Source organism: Cetorhinus maximus, chromosome 13 (assembly GCF_964194155.1).
Source record: "Cetorhinus maximus chromosome 13, sCetMax3.hap1.1, whole genome shotgun sequence".
NCBI classification, from domain to species: Eukaryota; Metazoa; Chordata; class Chondrichthyes; order Lamniformes; family Cetorhinidae; genus Cetorhinus; species Cetorhinus maximus.
In genome coordinates this window covers 12,532,842-12,548,525 of record NC_135891.1, presented here as the reverse complement: position 1 = coordinate 12,548,525, position 15,684 = coordinate 12,532,842, and the positions used below count along the sequence as shown (strand labels likewise).

General features: G+C 46.4%; 1 protein-coding gene across 4 annotated transcripts in view; it reads right to left on the bottom strand.

The window, feature by feature from the left end:
- ppp1r16b (protein phosphatase 1, regulatory subunit 16B) overlaps positions 1–15,684 on the bottom strand; it is a 163,498-nt gene that overhangs the window by 122,205 nt on the left and 25,609 nt on the right. For 3 of the 4 annotated variants that reach the window (XM_078554960.1, XM_078554961.1, XM_078554963.1), the window contains exon 2: positions 13,639–13,887. The exons of the other annotated variant lie outside the window; for it this stretch is intronic. The gene's annotated coding sequence lies outside the window, so the exon portion shown is untranslated. The remainder of the gene's footprint in view (positions 1–13,638; positions 13,888–15,684) is intronic. 4 annotated transcript variants of the gene reach the window in all.

Below are 15,684 nucleotides of genomic sequence, written 5' to 3'. Positions count from 1 at the left end.
CACCACCACCACCAACCCCCAACACTCTCCCCCACCTCCCCACCACCACTCTCCCCCAACCCCCCAACCCCGAATCTCCCCCACTCCCCCACCACCACACTTTCCCACCCACCACCCCGACTCTCCCCCACCCCCCCACCACCACTCTCCCCCACCCACCACCCCCACTTTCCCCCACCCACCACCACCACCACACTACCCCACCCCTCCCACCCACCACAACCTCCAACCCTCCACCTCGTTCTGGACTCTCCGATCAGAAAAAATAGTTTCTCTCTATCTATGTCACCTGTGTCAGCCATGGTTCAGCTGGCAGCACTTTGCCTCCGAGTCAGAAGCTTGTGGGTTCAAGTCCCGGCCCACAACTTGAGCTCGAAAATCCAGGCTGACACTCCAGTGCAGTACAGGGGCAGTCAGAGATCTTGTCCTTCAGGTGAGACATGAAACAGAGGCCCTAACTGCCCTCCCAGGTGAATGTAAAAGCTCCCACGGCACTATTTGAAGAGCAGGGGAGCTCCCCCCACCCCTCCCCCCACCCCTACCCCCACCCCTACCCCCACCCCTACCCCCACCCCCTACCCCCACCCCCACCCCCCACCCCTACCCCCACCCCCACCCCCTCCCCCACCCCACCCCCCACCCCCCACCCCCCACCCCCTGCCCCACCCCCCACCCCCTGCCCCACCCCCACCCCCCACCCCCTGCCCCACCCGTGACCTGGCAAATATTTATCCCTCAATCAACATCATAAAAACAGATCCCCTGGTTATCACATTACTATTTGTGGGATCTCCAGCTTGTATGCAAATTGGCTGCTGTGTTTCAGTGACTACACTTCAAAACAACTTAACTGGCTGCAAAGCTCTTGGGACTTCCCATGGTTGTAAAAGGTGCTATACAAATGTAAGCCTTTTTTAACCCTAACAACACCTTTAATCACCTCAATTAGTTAATAAATTACTGCCCAGAAATCTGGACAAATGTAAAATCTTTAAATAACTGCACATAACAGCTTCTGATTGGCTAGAACTCCTGATGTATCACAGAATCACACAGTGCAGAAGAGGCCCTTCAGCCCATCGAGTCTGCATGCGAAACATCTGACCTACCTACCTATCTAATCCCATTTACCAGCACTTGGCCCATTGCCTTGAATGTTATGACGTGCCAAGTGTTCATCCAGGTACTTTTTAAAGGATGTGAGGCAACCCGCCTCCACCACCCTCCCAGGCAGCACATGCCAGACCATCACCACCCTCTGGGTAAAAAAGTTTTTCCTCACATTCCCCCTAAGCCTCCTGCCCCTCAGCTTGAACTTATGTCCCCTTGTGACTGACCCTTCAACTAAGGGGAACAGCTGCTCCCTATCCACCCTGTCCATGCCCCTTATAATCTTGTACACCTCGATCAGGTCTTCACCTCAGTCTTCTCTGCTCCAACAAAAACAACCCAAGCCTGTCCAACCTCTCTTCATAACTTAAATGTTTCATCCCAGGCAACATCCTGGTGAATCTCCTCTGCACCCCCTCCAGTGCAATCACATCCTCCCTATAATGTGGCGACCAGAACTGCACACAGTACTCCAGCTGTGGCCTCACCAAGGTTCTATACAACTCCAACATGACCTCCCTACTTTTGTAATCTATGCCTCGATTGATAAAGGCAAGTGTCCCATATGCCTTTTTCACCACCCCACTTAACATGCACCTCCGCTTTCAGAGATCTAAGGACACACAAGCCAAGGTCCCTTTGTTCCTCAGAACTTCCTAGTGTCGTGCCGTTCATGTAGTTTATATTGGAGGTGCTTTCCAAAGCAACCAAATCCAAATGTAAAACCGATGTTCAGGTTAATGGCAAAAATATTCTGTTGACCGGTTAAGTCGAATACTTGAGTGTTATTTGTGTCTGAATGCATTGTGAGGAGGAAAACTGGATCAACAGTCCTGAATTAAGGAGGTGTTGTATCAATTGTGGAGCTGGTGTTTGCTGAAATCACTCTTCTTGTCCATCTTGCTAAATGAGAAGCTTGAGAAAGCAGTGACGAGGATGGTTCTGAAGGAAACAATGACACAGTATGTGAAGATTACTGTCGTCTGGAAAGCTTGGTGGCAAAAGATCAGTTGGCAGGTGAAAGAAGAGGAATGGCGCGATGGGAACGGGAAGCTGTAACTTCAGGGCCTGACACAATCCAAAAGTCAGCATTGTGTTAAAGTTGGGGATAAGAAAGAACTTGTTTCATTAGCGCCTTCTATAACCTCAGACCTCCCAAAGTGCTTTCCAGCAATGAAGCATTTTCGAAGTGCAGTTACTGTCGTCATGTAGGACACACAACAACTGCTCCGCAAGGTAAAAGCAAAATACTGCAGATGCTGGAAATCTGAAGTAAAAACAGAAAATGCTGGAAAAACTCAGCAGGTCTGACAGCATCTGTGGAGAGAGGAACAGAGTTAAGTTTTGAGCCCGCATGACTCTTCTTCAGAGCAGCTCTGAAGAGTCATATGGACTCGAAACGTTAACTCTGTTTCTCTCTCCACAGATGCCGTCAGGCCTGCTGTGTATTTTTCCAGCATTTTCTGCGTTTATTACAACATTAGCGCCTATGGTGAGCACTCACTTCTCATTGATTGCATCAGCCAATACTTGCAGCCCTGCTGACTCAACACACAGTCATTGTGTACTTACCAATAAGATACCTCACATTTTGCCAGCAACCTCTTTGTGATGTTCACTTGATATATGACGCACATACACATTCAGTGCTTGTTTCACACTGTGATACCAGATCTTCCTGTGTCTCGCAGATCATTTTCACAGCTCAATAACACGGCCTGAACAGTTGGTAAACAAGTCAACAGTAAAGCCAAAGAGAGACCTCGCTTAAGATTACTTGTGCCCAGAATGGAGTTGTTAAATGCGTTCAGCTCCCTTAAAAGAGCATAGCATTCACTTTATGAGCCCAAAGTACACACAATTCAAAATATGAGTCAAAAATGTATATAAACTAAAAGTAGGGTGGATTTCTATGAAATTAGACAATACATGTGGCAGGTTATGCTGAAAAATAACTCTGCTCAGTGTCAGCTGTGGTAGCACTCTTGCCTCTCTGAGTCAGAAGGGTGTGGGTTTAAGTCCCACTAGAGATTTGAGCACAAAACTCTAGCTCACATTCCAGTGCAGTACTGAGGGAGTGCTACACTTTCAGGGGGCCCATCTTTCAGAATGATACTTTAAATTAGTATCTTTCTGCTCTGTCAAGCGAACATAAAAGACCCCACCAGTATTTCAAAGAAGAGCGGGCGAGTTACACCTGGTGCCCTGCCGATATTTGTGGTGTTAATTGAGAGATCAAATTATCTGGTCATTTATCACATCTGCTGTTTGTGTGAGCTTTTGCTGTGTGCGTGCATTGTTTCCTACAAACACTGATTACACTTCAAAAGCACTTAATTGGTTGAAAAGCATGCGGGGATGTCCTGGGATTGTGAAAGGCACTGTGTAAATCATACAGGCTGGATTTTTCAACAAGCACTGGGGAACCGATGTCGGCCCCACTTCCGGGTTCTGATCCAACTTGATAGCGGGGCGTACCTGCTGGCTGAATTTTACGGGAGGCGGCCAATTAGCAGGTTGCCTAAGCATTCACCCCGTTATGGAGGGTGGGTGGATTCTGGAGGTGGGAGCTCGGGACAGTGTAGCCCACAGTAAGGGAGGCTGACAGCAATCACTGTGTGACTAGTGGGAGCATCACTGGAGACCCAAGCAGCAGGACCGGCAGAGAAGCACCTGCTGCCTCCAACAGGATGAGGGGGGGGGGCAGATGAGATCCGTGGCAATTGTCACCAGGAATCCCACGCTCAGTGACAAGGCTGTGAGGTGGGAAGAGATAGTCGTCAGCCTCCTTCTGGAATGTGCCTTTGCAAAGCACGTCAGGAAAGCGATATAGTGATTTTTTGTCGAGGTTCATCCCAAGCAGCAGGACTTTGCACTCCATGGGCTGTTCCCAGGGACGCATTCCAGGAAAAACATCAACTGCTTCAGGAGGATCGTCAACTTGGTGAAAGACGCTCTTTGGTCTGCCCAAAACCTGCTGGTCTTCCAGTGCAAAGAGCTTTCCACAATCGAGTGTTGCGGACTGGCACATTCCAAGCTGCAGGGCTCAGGGATACACTAAAGCTTCAGCCACTGCAAAGGCTCAATGGCGAAAGACCACTGTCCAAGACCCTCCCGCAATAGCATACGAGGATAAAAGCAAAATACTGCTGACGCTGGAAATCTGAAATGAAAACAGAAAAAAAAAAATTCTGGAAAAGCTCAGCAGGTCTGACAGCATCGGTGGAGAGAGAAACAGTTAACAGTTCAAGTCCGTATGACTCTTTTTCAGGGCTGATGGATTGGATTTTATACTGTTTAAGAGGTGTGGAGCAAAGCAGGAGGTCAGGAGGTGGGAGCTCAGGAGAGATTTAGGAAAGATGTCACGGACACAATGACAAAGGGAGTGTTAATGACAGTGTTAAAGACTAAAGATGGTGGTGATAGTGGCATAAAGGTCAGATAGCAGAATGTGTTAATAGCTGAACAAAGGTCAGCGCGCTGTGAAAGCAAAACACAAGAACAAGTGACAGATGGCCTTGTGGGAGGAACTTTGCAGCAGGCCAAGGACGGACATGTGGGTATGAGAGCTTTCAGCGAAGCCCAACGCAAACTGAAGGAACAGCTTCTCATCCTCCAATCAGGCACTTTCCAACCTTCCAGACTTGACATTGAGGTCAACAACTTCAGACCATGAACTCTCCCCTCCATCTTTACCCCTTTTTTCATCCAGTTTCTTTCCCCCCAAACATCACCCCCACCCCACGCTCCCTTTATCTTGTGTCCGTGACATCTTTGTCCATCTCTCCTTAGCTGTCACCTATCCGACCTCTCATTTTGCTCCGCCTCCCCTCTTAAACAGTATAAAATCCATCACATTTCCACCTCTCTTCAGCTCTGAAGAAGAGTCATACGGATTCAAAACCCGAACGCTGTTTCTCTCTCCACAGGTACTGCCTGATCTGCTCAGGTTCTTCAGAATTTTCTCTTTTTATTATAGTATATGTGGGTCTTGAAACAGCATGAAACCCCCTCGGGCTGTTTGCACCAGAGAATGGTTCACGTGAAAAGTAAGTGAACATTGTAAATATAACTTGTACTGGTAAGTGTAGTTCGTTGTGCATTGTATTGAGGTAAACTGATCTGCATTGCACTTTACATAACAACTTAAATTTGGCATGACATAAAACGTACATTTGCAAATTTTATGATTAAAAGACATTTTTGGGAAAAAAGCAGCCTTGCCATTTTCTGCTGGCATCGTTTAAATATGCCCATCTGTGACTCAGCCTCCACAGCCCACCCTCCCCCCACCCTCCCCCCACCGCCCACCCTCCCCCCACCGTCCCCCCCACGCCCCCTCCCCACCGCCCACCCTCCCCCCCACCCCCCCTCCCCACCCCTGCTGTACGGCCACCTACTTTTACTTGCTGCACAGTGCCGGACAAAATGCCAAGCTAAGAACAGAATTACCTGGAAAAACTCAGCAGGTCCGGCAGCATCGGCAGAGAAGAAAAGAGTTGAATGCCAAGCTACTTCAGTTAGCGCCGCTACTTAGCTCCTTAACTTGGTTGACTGAATTCCCGCCATTCCCAGGCAGGAAACAGTTATCGCCTTGAGGCCGCCTCTGGAAAAATGACGAGGTAGAAGCAACGTGTCGGACAACTGGCACGCTATCCTCTGCCACGCATTTGCCAGCCTGCCCGCCTCCAAGGTTGCCTCCAACTCTCTGGGAAAATTCTCCCCCAAGTCTCCCTTTCCTTTGACACAGTTGCTTGCCCCGTTCACACAACTTCCAGATGGCCCTGTAACGGGTGCTGCACTTCTTGGCTGGCTGGCTGACAGGAACTTGCCCTGCAAACGTCCATAGGAAGTCTACGGCCAAATGCAAGTTTAACCACCGTACAGCGTAAAGTCCAAACCAGTTTGTTCTCTCCGTGTACAGCTAAAGAAAAAGCTGTAAAGGTAGTGGTAAAATCTGAAGGCCTGTGTAATAATTGTAAATTTGTGCTTCCCGCTTTTGCTGGATAGCAATGCTGCAGGAGGTATTTAATATACATTTATCAAGGGCAGGTTAAATCTTGAGTGCTACCCTTCAATAAACCCGAAAACATAGCAAACAAGCACTTTGGTAAAGAGAGAGAAAATGGAGCGTGGTTGTAAAGTGCTTTGAGACCTCATGAGGCTGTGAAAGATGCTACACAGATGCTTTTTTTCCGATGTTTCTAAAATATTTGCTTCCCTTTTAGTTTTTGGTTCTTCTCCATATTTAGCTCTCTCTGGCACCCTGCTACCCACCCGCTGCCGGGAGGGCAGACAGACAAGCTGCCATCAAGGACGTGTATGAGACCAGAGCTGATAGCATGATTGAGATTAGCAACTCATTGTGTGTGAACTTAAAGCAGGAGCCAACATATCATTAATCAATACTGATAAAACTGTTGCAGGCAAATTGTTCACCAAGTTAAAAGGTTCATGCATAAAGAAAAAGAGAAAATTCAGAGCAATTAAGCTATCAATGGAATTTTCCACTCAAAGAAAAATCAAGTTCACATTCCAACGAAAACCACCAAAATGGGGTTGAGAAGCACCTTAATATTTCTGGAGAAAAAGGATTGATGGATATGGCAAGAAAGTTATTGCTGGCATCCTTCTGCCTAAGATAGATGATAGACTTGCAGCAAATCAAATCCGTTGGGGATGGGGTAGCTTCATATGGTGCACTTCTACTGATGGCTGAAGAGACCAATCCGTGAGGGGCAGGTTCTGCCACATATTGGTTGTCAGGCATTGTCATGGGTTGTTGTTTTCAGAGTTGGCGCCTGTTGCCAAGCTGCTGTAGCCACTGATGGTCATGGTGACGCACGCAAGCTGACAGGTGATGTCGCCATTTCCCTCTGTCGTTGGCTAGTGCCTCCCCGGTGTGAAAATCGATGTTCAGGGCCTTCATGTCACGCATGCAACCATCCTTGAAGCAGGTCTTTGGGCATCCTACTGATCTTCTGGCTCTGGCTACCTCGCCACATAGAAAATCCTTCGGTATATGTCTGTCTTCCATCCTGCGAATACGTCTGAGCCAGTGAAGTCGCCTCTGCTTGATGAATGCCAACATACTTGGGAGCCTGTGTGTTCTCAGGACTTTGTTTTACGAGTGTGTATTTGAGCTCAAAAGACTTTCACCTTCACTGTTTATGATACATTCTGGGCATCTCATGGAAGGACAAAATCACAAAGGCAAATCCCCCAAATATGAGAAAGATATGGCAGGTGCGATTTAGATAACCCAAAAATGATTTGTTTGTTGGGTATAAATGTAACATTTTGCTTTGTGCTTAAACAGTCTAATTATAATAAAAAAATAACTTGAATTTATATAGCACCTTTAATGTATTAAAATGTTCCAGGGTGCTTCACAGGAATGTTATCAAATAAAATTTGACACAGAGCCACACAAGGAATTATCAGGGAAGATTATCAAAAGCTTGGACAAAGAAGTAGGTTTTAAGGTGCGTCTTAAGGAAAGAGAGATAGAGAGACATAGAGGATTAGGTAGGGAATTCCAGAGCTTAGAGGCTTGGTGGCCATGCCTCAGGTCCCTATGGTGGAGCAATAAAAATGAGGGATGCTCAAAAGGCAAGAATTAGAGTGCAGCTAACTTGGAGGGTTGTATGACAGGAGGATGTTACAAAAATAGCCAGAGGTGAGCCCATGAGGGGTTTGAAAACAAGGGTAACAATTTTAAAATAAAGGTAAAAGCAAAATACTGCGGATGCTGGAAATCTGAAACAAAAACGAAAATTGCTGGAAAAACTCAGCAGGTCTGACAGCATCTGTGGAGAGGAATACAGAGTTTATGTTTCGAGTCTGAATGACTCTTCATCAGTCATGCGGACTCAAAACGTTAACTCTGTCTTCCTCTCCACAGATGCTGTCAGACACGCTGAGTTTTTCCAGCAATTTTCGTTTTTGTTTAAAATAAAGGTGTTGCCTAACCGGGAGCCAACATAGGTCTGTGAGCATGGACCTAAAGAGTGAATGGGGCTTGGCTCGAGTTAGGACACAGGCGAAGTTTTGGATGACCTCAAGCTTAGGGAGGGTGAAAGATGGGAAGCCAGCCAGCATGCGTCAGACCGATAAGCCTAGAGGTCACAAAAGCATGGAAGAGGGTTTCAGCAGATGAGCTGAGGCAGGGGCAGAGTCAAATGATATTTCTGAGGTCTAATCATGGCTCGATTGTGTGGTTGGAAGCTCAGGTCAGGACCCCAGTGACACAAAGTTGACAACAGTCATCAGAGCAAAATGAAACTTTTGACCAGCAAGAGGTAAAAACCCATGTGCTGGCTGAAATGATTGCACTTGAATAAATTGAATTTAAGTCACGCAAACATAGACTAGGAGCTCACACTTAACTAAAGGGTATTTAAGATACGAGTCGGTCATAATACTGTCCTTTAGAATGGGGCTTTGGTTAGAGGTGTTTAAATTTCGGATGGATGGGGGAGGGTAGAAAGAAACAGAATGCTTCGAGTGGATGAGGGGGTCTATAATGAAGATACATAAATAAGATTGAATGCAAAGCAGGATACCGCATGAGAAGTGTTTCCTTTAAGACAAAGGGCTGTAAAGCTGTGGTTTGCATTATTATAGTTAGTGGCTATGACAAAGACTGTGCCTACAGTTAAGGGAGGAAGTTCCAGGATTTTGACTGAGCAACAGTGAAGGAATGGCAATATAATTCCAAATCACGATTCAGAGTAACTTGGAGCAGACCCGCAGGTGATGGTGCTCCCTTGCATCAGCTGCCCTTGCCCTTCTAGGTGGTGGAGGTCACAAGTTTGGAAGGTGCTGTTGAAGGAGCCTTGGTCAGTTGCTGCATCTTGAGGATGGTACGCACTGCTGCCACTGGCCACCGGTGGAGTGAGTAAATGTTTAAGGTGGTGGGTTCCGATCAAGCGGACTGGTTTGTTCTGGGTCATGTTGCACTTCTTGAGTATTGTTGGAGCTGCACTCATCCAGGCAAGTGAAAGTATTCCATCACACTCCTGACTTGTGCCTTCTAGATGGTGGACGACTTTAGGGAGTCAGGAGGCGAGTTACTCTCTGCGGAATCCCCAGCCTCTGACCTGCCCTTGTAGCCACAGTATATATATGGTTGGTCCAGTTATGTCTCTGGTCAATGGTCACCCCATGGGTATTGGGGGATTCAGCAATGGTAATATCTTTGAATGTCAAAGGGAGATAGTTAGATTTTCTCTTGTTGGAGATGCTTATTGTCTGGCACTTGTGTGGTGTTACTATTACTTGCCACTTATCAGCTGAGTATTCGTATTAGATACTGTACAATCATCAGCGAATATCCCCACATCTGACCTTATAATGGAAGAAAGGTCATTGCAAGCAACTGAAGATGGTTAGGCTTAGGATACTACCCCGAGGAACCTGCAGTAGTGTCCTGGGGCTGAGATGATTGGCCTCCAACAACCAGAATCATCTTCCTTTGTATGAGGTATGATTCCAGCCAGTGGAGAGTTTTTCCCTTGATTCCTACTGATTTCACTTTTGCTAGGACTCCTTGATGCCACACTCAAATGCTGCCTTGATGTCAAAGGCAGTCACTCTTACTTCACCTCTGGAATTCAGCACTGTCGTCCTTGTTTAGACTAAGGCTGTAATAAGGACCGGAGCCAAGTGGTCTGAGTCGAAGCCAAATTAAGCATCTATAGGCCGGTTATGCTGAATAATTATCAATTGATAGCACTGTCAAGGATACCTCCCATCACTTATCCGATGATTGAGAGTAGAATGATGAGGCAGTAATTGGCCAGATTAGATTTGTCCTGTTCTTTATGGGCAGGACACACTTGGTTAATTTTTCACTTTGTCAGGTAGATGTCAGTGTTGTAGCTGTACTGGAGCAGCTTGGCTAGTTCTGGAGCACAACTCTTCAGTACTATTGCCGAAATATCATCAGGGCCCATAGCCTTTGCAGTATCCAGCACTCTTAGCCATTTCTTGATATCACATGGAGTGAATCGAATTGGCTATAGGTTGGCATCTGTGATGCTGGGTTTCTCAAGAGGAGGCCAAGATAGATCATCCACTTCTGGCTTAAGGTGGTTGAGAATGACATGCTTTTTGCACTGAAGTGCTGGGGTCCCGCCCCCCATCATTTAAGGATGTGGAGCCGTATCCTCCCTTCAGTCTTTCAGTTGTCCATCACCATTGGACACTGTGTGTGGCCTGTCTGCAGAGCTTTGATCTGATCTCTGTTTGTTGTGGGGTCACTTAGCTCTGTCTATAGCATGTAGTCCTGCGTTGCAGCTTAACTGGGTTGGTTAACTTTTTATTTCGCATTTATTAATTAAATTTAAATTCCTCTAGCTGCTTCGGTGGGGCTTGAACTCATAGCTCCGGACCACTACCTCAGGCCTCTGGTTTACCAGTCCAGTAACATTACCGCTACCTTACCATTCCTACAAGACCATCCCTGTAATTTTGACATGAAAACCGCACATCAGGAGTCTGGCTCTCCACTGCAATGTTTTTAAAAGGCGAACTAATCGATTTCATATTTGTGTATCTAAAAGCAGATCTAATTCAAGTTTGTGCTGTGTGCAAAAAGGTACAGCTCGCACATACCACAAGTGGGTAACAAGAATACCCCTCCCTGATCAATTTTTGACAGTACAAAAGAAAAGTGGCAGCCTTACTGCCTTTTCATCAAAGAGTTCAACTTCAACCAGGCACACAGAGCAAAACTCATCTGTTCCCCTGGGCTGCAATAGTCTGTTTGAAATAAACAGAAACCAATGACCAGGGGCATTGAGCCAATAGCACTAACCTGACCAAAACTGAAGAGAGATTGACATTAAATTGACAGGATTGCTCATAGAAAATTAATTGTACCATAAAGAGCAGCTGGCACAGCAACAATAGAACTTCTTACATTTATATAGCACCCCATCATACCATTGGAATGTCTCAAAGCATTTCACAATTAATTACTGCAACAGTACAGTGACTAGTGTGTTGGTAAATACAACAATCATTCTGCATTAGTAATGTTTCACAAGTAGCAATGAGCAGGATAACCAGTTAATTTGTTTCTCCTGCACCCGCCCAGTGACGTCGATTGAGGCCAGAATGCTGGCTAGATCACCTGGAGAACCCTCTTCTCCTCTTTGAATAGTCATAGGATCTTCAAAGTCTAAAACAGACAGGGGTTCGAGGAATGACACCTCCAATGTTGCAGCATGTTAGGAGAGAGATGGTGAAAGGGAGATTTAATAGGTGCGTTCAGGATTTTGGGCCTACATGGCTAACTTTTTATTCCGCATTTATTAATTAAATTTAAATTCCTCCGGCTGCTTCGGTGGCCTCTATGAGCCTCAGACCGACAGCACCACAAATTGAAAATTCCCATCCTTGTGTTCATATCCCTCTATGGTCTTGTTCTCCCCCATCTGCAACCTCCTCCAGCCCTACAACCCTCCAAGATCTCCCTCACCTCTTGCACATCCCTGACTTCCATCGCCCCACCATTAGCAGCCATGCCGTCAGCTGCCGGGGTCCTAAGCTCCCTCTCAAAACCTCTCCACTTCCCTCCATTCCTTAAAGCCTACCTCTGTGGCCAAGGTCTTGGTCGCCTGTCCTAATGTCTCTTTATGTGGCTTTAGTGTCCAAGTTTGTGCGATAACGCACCAAGGCAGTGGCCTGAGACATCTTTCTATTTAAAAGGCGCCACATAAACGTAAACTGTTGCAGCATCAAATTAGATTACGAGCTCAATTAAGAGCAGAGTACTGCGGATGCTCGAGATCTGAAACAAACACGGAAAGTGCTGAAAAACTTAGTGGATCTGGCAGCATCTGTGGAGAGAGAAATAACATTAGAGTCCGACATGACTCTTCGGAACTGGAGAAGAAGTCATATTGGACTCTCTCTCCATAGATGCTGCCTGACCCGCTGAGATTTTCCAGCACTTTCTTTGCTCAAATCCTGTTGTGGGACCTGAGCCCGCACCTGCCTCCTGATCCATGGACAAGGGTGTAACTAACTGACTGGAGTTGTGAAAAAAATCAAAATGGTGCAAGTTAGTGCACGTTTGTGTAGGAGATACCGAAATGTTTAACATCGACAGTGCAGGACAAATTATTTTGCTCCCCAAGTATTACTCCCCTCACCTTAAAGAGTATAAACATTCAACGTAAAAATATCTGCTAAAAATGACCATCTTTCACATGTTGGCTTTGAATGATACAACCATAGGAGGCCCATTCAGCCCTGCTTACGGCCAGGATCTTTAGGTTGGTGAGCAGGAGGAGGGGGCGGGGCCCGCTCGCCGATGCGTAAAATGACACAGGATGATGGTCGGGCAGAACTCCCGACATCACCCCGCCTCATCTCAATTTTCAGGTCGACGGGGGCGCAGCTGAATCCGCTGTGCGCCCGCCGACCTGTCAACGGCCAACTGAGGCCATTTAAAAAGTAATTGAGATACTTAATGGACCTGCCCGTCCAACCTTAAGGTTGGCGGACAGGCCGGGAGCCCTGGCGGGCTTCAGAAAAAGCGTCAAACCTCATCCACGGGCGGGATGAGGTTTCATGAGGGTTTTTAAAAATTTAATAAACGTATGATTTAAAGTGATGGACATGTCCCAACTCGTGTGACAGTGTCACATGAGGGGACATGTCATGGGAATTTTATTTTTGCCCCTTCACCATTTTTAAATTTGGCGCCGATCTCCCTGAGGCAGCATTTAGCCTCAGGGAGGTGAGAGTGCTCTTTCGTGCGCATGTGCGAAAGAGCGAACTCTCGGCTGAGGGAATTCCCCCCCCGCCCGCACAGGGAGTGCATAGAGCTTCCTGGCGGATGTCACGCTGGGCGGACCTTAACTGGCCCACCCACGCAAAATGGCAACGCGCCCGAGGCGTGCCCACCCGCACCCTCTCCTGCGCTTCCACCCCCCACCCCCAACGGGGGGGGAAAATTATTCCCTACGTGTCAGTTCTTTGCAAGAGAGCTACCTAGTTAGCCCTACTCCCCAACTTTTACTCATAGTCCTGGAATATTTTCATTTTAGACATTTATCCAATTTCCTTTTGAAAGCTCCTATTGAATCTGCTTCCAACACCATTTCAGGCAGTGCATTCCTGATCATAACAACTCATTGCAAAAAATAAATTTGCCTCTCCAATCCAGTTCTTTTGCCAGTTAACTCAAATCTGTGTCCTCTACTTATACCAGTGGAAATAGAGTAAACAAGGAGAAGCTATCAAAAACCCTCCCAAAATTCTGAACACATCAAATAGATCTCCCTTTCACCATCTCTCTCCTAAGGCCAGCAATGCTAACTTCCCTGGGTGTACGTTTATCACAACTAGTTTCAAATCGGAAGTTTTTAATGAAATCTAGTTGAATGCAACTTCAGGTAAAGTTTAGTAACTGATCTTCAAATATTGCATGGCAAAACAGGCAGAAAGGTTTAAATTCTCAAGGGTACAACACAAAGGTAAAACATCAAACAAAACTAGGCTCTTTTTATTTACCTGGAAAAGTTTAGCTGGAAGAATATACTTTGCTTCGGAGCAAAGCAATATTTGTCAGGTCTATACAACTTTACATCAGCAGAGCAGTCAGTACTCCATTTCACCTTTAACGCTTCCTGTTCAGAAACACCACAGATTGCAAACTGACAAGCTACTTCCTCTGTGTGCATGTCACCGGGCTTGAGTTTCCATTAGATACAGAGCCAGTAGGAAGTTGGGGTCCTGATAATGTCACGACTGCAAATCTTACTTCAGGGTAGTCAGAAAATATATGTGCGGTAGGAAAAAAAAAAAATCATGAAATTAAGGTTACATAGAATCTAAAACATCAAATCACAGCAGTTCTAACTTTCTTCAAAGTTTGATAACCTTTGGCTTTTTTTTGGCTTTATTGATGTACAGGTGCTTCCTGGCATTCAAAGCAATTGAACATTTTTAAATACTTTAAACTTTTGGTTGGGTATTGTAGCACAATTATCATCATGACAAAACTGAGAATGTTTTTTTTTAATTCATTCATGGGATGTGGGCGTCACTGGCTGGGTCAGCATTTATTGCCCATCCCTAGTTGCCCTTGAGAAGGTGGTGTTGAGCTGCCTTCTTAAACCGCTGCTGTCCATGTGGTGTAGGTACACCCACAGTGCTCTTAGGAAGGGAGTTCCAGGATTTTGACCCAGCAACAGTGAAGGAACGGCGATATATTTCCAAGTCAGGATGGTGAGTGACTTGGAGGGAAACTTCTAGGTGGTAGTGTTCCCATTTGTCTGCTGCCCTTGTCCTTCTAGATGGTAGTGGTCATGGGTTTGGCAGGTGCATCTAAGGAGCCTTGGTGAATTCCTGCAGTGCATCAAGTAGATGGTACACACTGCTGCTACTGTGCGTTAGTGGTGGAGGGAGTGAATGTTTGTGGATGTGGTACCAGTCAAGCGGGCTGCTTTGTCAAGCTTCTTGAGTGTTGTGGCAGCTACACTCATCCAGGAAAGTGGGGAGTATTCCATCACACTCCTGACTTGTGCCTTGTAGATGGTGGACAGGCTTTAGGGAGTCAGGAGGCGAGTTATTCGTCGCAGGATTCCTGGCCTCTGACCTGCTCTTGTAGCCACAGTATTTATATGGCTAGTCCACTTCAGTTTCTGGTCAATGGTAACCCCCAGGACGTTGATAGTGGGGGATTCAGCGATGGTAATGCCATTGAATGTCAAGGGGTGATGGTTAGATTCTCTCTTGTTGGAGATGGTCATTGCCTGACACTTGTGTGGTGCGAATGTTACTTGCCATTTGTCAGCCCAAGCCTGGATATTGTCCAGGTCTTGCTGCATTTGGACATGGACTGCTTCAGTAGCTGAGGAGTTTCAAATGGTGCTGAACATTGTGCAATCACCAGTGAACATCACCACTTTACGATGGAAGTAAGGTCATTGATGAAACAGCTGAAGATGGTTGGGCCGAGGACACTACCCTGAGGAACTCCTGCAGAGATGTCCTGGAGCTGAGATGACTGACCTCCAACAACCACAACCATCTTCCTTTGTGCTAGGTATATCGTGCTTGAATGTTCCCTTGTTATTCTAGATCCAACATGATTTCTTGGAGTGATTTTGATTCCATGAAAGAGCTGGAGAGAAATTTTCTAGGGCGTGCTCCCTTCCATCCTTTTGGCCCCATTTCTCTCTGTTTTTTGGTCTCCCTAGATGATTACATGTTGGCAGGAGGGACGGGGGAGGGGTTAGAAGTTTGTCATCACGACGCTCCAGTCTTCATGACTTTAAGTCTTTAAGACAGGACTATGGGCAAATGTGCCGTTTCTTGCATGTCATTTCTGTATGACACAAACATCAGCGTTTAGGGCACTGAAGTGCTCAAGTATGGCAGAACTCAAACTGAAGCTGGAGGGACGTGGGTGGGGGTGGAGGGGAATGGTGGAAACAAATCATCTGGGATGATTCGTGCCTAGGAGGACTTACACTGGCAGTAATCCAACTGTTGTCCTCTGAGTTTGCATTTGTGTCTGTAGCTAAGTGTCTGTGTGGGTGTAAAGATGGCAGG